This window comes from Pecten maximus, chromosome 4 (genome assembly GCF_902652985.1).
Source record: "Pecten maximus chromosome 4, xPecMax1.1, whole genome shotgun sequence".
In the NCBI taxonomy this organism is placed as follows: domain Eukaryota; kingdom Metazoa; phylum Mollusca; class Bivalvia; order Pectinida; family Pectinidae; genus Pecten; species Pecten maximus.
In genome coordinates, this window is record NC_047018.1 from 18993152 (window position 1) to 18997243 (window position 4092).

The window sequence follows — 4092 nt, forward strand, 5'->3', positions numbered from 1 at the left end:
CTGAGAATGACCATCTAGATTTTAATTATATTGACTGCATACTTACCTTTCGACGATAAAAATGGGATTGGTATTCCAAAATCTACAAATTGGAAATCTATCATTTAAATTTATCTCTTAAATATTTCAGAAGTAGTATACAAAATGACAATAATTTCTAAATATTCTGTAGCATTTACCTTTCCATGCATTTGATTGAAGTCCTGAATGTACAAAGATGACACACGAATACCCTGCAATAGGAATCCTAATGGAACGCATGAAAATTAGACCCGAAAGTCCTAGTAGTACCAGACACCTAGCTGTCAGAACGTCCATGTCTAGTGTCAGGGCCAGAGGAAACTCGGGCTTGGAACTGAGTAGCCCTGGAAAGCCGACTATCCTGCTGAAAACGGATCCCACGGACCCCTTCCAGATTCGTCCGTTGAGATTCGTATGCATTGTACCAAGAATGTTTGTCTTGGGAAAGTTAACAGGATATGATGTGAGAACATTCCAGGATCCAGGATGAACATGAGTGAATTATATTTATATTTATGGACCCGAGATCAATTTGAATGACTTAAGAAGAAATTGTTTCAAAATATTTCAGGGTCCATTTTTAACGCTGAATACGGAACCAGATACAATTTCTATGATTTAACAAGTGTAATGGGATAAACTTTCAGCACTGAATATGGAACCTGGAGGATTTTGAATAACTTTACACACAGGCTTAAAGTTCTCATACTATCCGGTATTTCCAGAGGTAGATATTGAATGGAACCAGGCCCGATTTATATCATTTACCAGGGAAATAGCCCTGTTATATGGGGCCTGTTGTAATGGTTTGATAGGGAGTTAGATGAATTCGATTGACTTGTAGAAAATAAAGAGTTCAAATGTTAGATATATAGTTGTCGCTCCATTCTCGGCTAATGTGTATGTCTTATATAGTGAGAATCTCAATATGGATCCCTGTTATGACCAACAGATTAAGACGAAATAGATCAGAGACGACCCATAAGAAATTCCCGGGACCTATTTGTAAAACCCTCATCACACTCGACCGCGTTCCCACTACGCCCAACCACGTCCTGGGAAATTCTGGAGGACACAGTGAGAAGTAGGAACTGATAAAGACTTGTAATGACCTTCATGGACGTGGAGGAGGTCGACGGGCATTGGACATGTTAAAAACAAAGCGAGGGCGTGGTCGAATAGTAAATGACGATATTGACGTAGTAATGACGTAATAAAAACCTTTACAGGGTGAGTAGAGGCATAGAACAGAAACGGGTGGAATTGCGATCTCTGTGTCTTGTCAATGCGTTCGTGCTACGTTAACACAGTTCTCAGTACGATCTCTGTGTACAGTGGTACGCCCCATGTAACGTTGTTGAAGACGACACGAGGTTGTCAATACGTTCAGATGGTGCTTACTGTGTCTGTGACAAGCCTGCAGCAGATTACCACGGCGTATATGTCACGTTCAGAGATACTGGATTCCTGTCAAATTCCTGTATCATTTTCGTTCCGACCATCATAGAACCTCTGTACCTCGATCTGATTCGAGATACGAATTTCTGCTTGTAGGGAAAACGAAACTCACTGAATTCCAAAAATAATGTTTGATTTCAACAACTTGAAAATGTATTCCCTATAGTATAAACGCAATTCTTAACCAAAATAGCTCAATTTACGTACAACCAGTAAAAACATCTTCGGAACTTTTTTGAAGTGCATGGAAACCAAACGCGTCAACTCACCAGCAATTATCGGCGCGTGCCGATTAGAACGCCAGAAATCACAGACACCTGTGGTGCAGTGACAGGTGTGACGAGCTTGTGGACCGTAATTTCACACCTGGTAATTATTTAGTGGTATACTTACCAACTCAAACTTAAGAATTCGTAATTCTCCGAACAAGTTTGTATATTTTTAAAGTCTTGATTTAAGAGAAGACATGACTTGTGACACCAGAATGGAAAGTAAAATCACAAGGATCTCAATCACTTCACGATAATTACAATTAAAAAAGAAATTAACAAAAAAAATCATACACTTTAATCATTGCGAGTTTAATAAGTTTTGGTATTAATTATGATAAGTCATGACGGACTAAATTGTATGTTTTTATCATAAAAATAAAACGATCTAAAATTATGGTTTTAATAAGTACCTATGATATGTACCTGTACGTAAACTATCAATAATATTATAATTGCTGTGAAGCACTTTTATACAATTTCACCGACAACGATCGAATATAAAACATATCTTTCTCGAGCATCTAAGCGTCGGTAATCCCTGAGACATTGACATGTAAAATAAGGAATAAAATCTGTATATGTAGAAGAAGTACATTGTAGGCTCCAACACTGGTTTTCATACGGGAGAGATTAGTCTATTGTAGATCATGATGAATCTATATAATATATTATTTCCTGAATTAAGTGCCCTTCATGACTAAAAGCAGGTTTTGTATAGAATGAAATGCATAAGTTTACTGTACGTGTGTATCACCTTGTCTCACAAACCAGAATATCCAGCTGCAGATTTGTTGTATTGTTGGTATGTTTATTTGAATATTAATTTGCGAATAAAATGGCACATTTTATTTTTAAAAATGTTGATGCCGTGTTCCTTTTATAGTAATGCGTAAGATATGGTAAACACATAACTAATATACATTTATTGGTGATTGATCGATTATTGGATCGTGTATAACATCTGTGTGTCCCTGGGAAAATAATAGTGAAATGGACTCTGAAATGACCGCTTGGGTAACATCAGTCTGAGTTACCCAAGCGGTCATTTCAGAGTCCATTTCACTATTATTTTGTTTAAAGCTCAAACTGATATATTGAATCTGGATAAAGTAAAGCATTCATTCATACAGCGTCAATGTTTACATTGAAAATGGGTACTGTTTATTCTACTGTCCTCATGTACAGCACAACATGGCAGCACATACATAAATGTAGTTTGTTGAAGATTACGGTGGATCTTGACACTGGTACTCCCCATATTACGCCAGTATACATATTCAATATCATCTAATATAATAACGGAATGCCATATCAACTAGCTGATGTCAATAAATGTATGAACGTTTGGTCTGAATGGAAACTCACGTGCACAGTTAACCGTGTCGAATCTACAGGCTTAGCCACACGCTTACCTACGTCTGGTTAACTTAAACTTTTATGTGTGTAATGTAAAACTAAAGAATTCGGGGAGCTTATGTTTTTGTTTGTTTGTTTGTGTGTGTGTGTGTGAAACAGTTACAATAATATCATTGTATTAGTGGGGATCGGTTTTTGAAACTATTTGTTTCTTTTTTTTTTATCAATGACATCTCTGTGTGACCTTCTTCTTCTTCTTCTTCTTCTTCTGTAATTCCTTCCTTTGGTAGGAGAACCACCAGCTGTAGGCCAGCGTAAGTGTTGCACAGTTTTGTGCACCTTGGGACTTGTCTCAAGTAATCACTGGAGCCTTATTTTATGTAAGAATATCAAAATATAAGCATATAAGAATTTTACATTATTTTCATTTTCAGTTGAGGGGTATTTACAATGGGTATTAGTCACAGGCAGATTCCACTTTATCCACAAGACTTGAGCAACAAGCCACCGGCTGCAATCTATAGCATATTTACAACACAGTTCAAGTTCACTCATAAATGTTTTCCACATATCTCATTTCACAGGATACTGACGGAAAAGTCTATAATTATTTGTGATTATCAGCGTTCAGTACGGCCAAACGTCTGTGAAATAATTTATAACATAGTCCTCTGGAGATTGTTTCAATTCTGACAAGTTCGTCCTCCTGTAGAAAGTGGAATACTGTACAGTCGATGATAAGTTTGGTAAGATTTGATTTGGATGCCAGTAGTTGGTTCACAGCCTCACGATGGTGATCCATGTTGCAGAGATAAGATTTTATTTCCTTTATATAAACTTCCCTTGTATCAGTTATCGTGGACAGGCGAGTATGAAGTGAGTAATGTCCTCAGGTTCCTGTTTGCATAATATGCATGTTGTGTTTGCAGTTCTCACAAATTTTGCTCTCTGAGACTGGAATATGATTGTTCCAGTTGCTAACTTT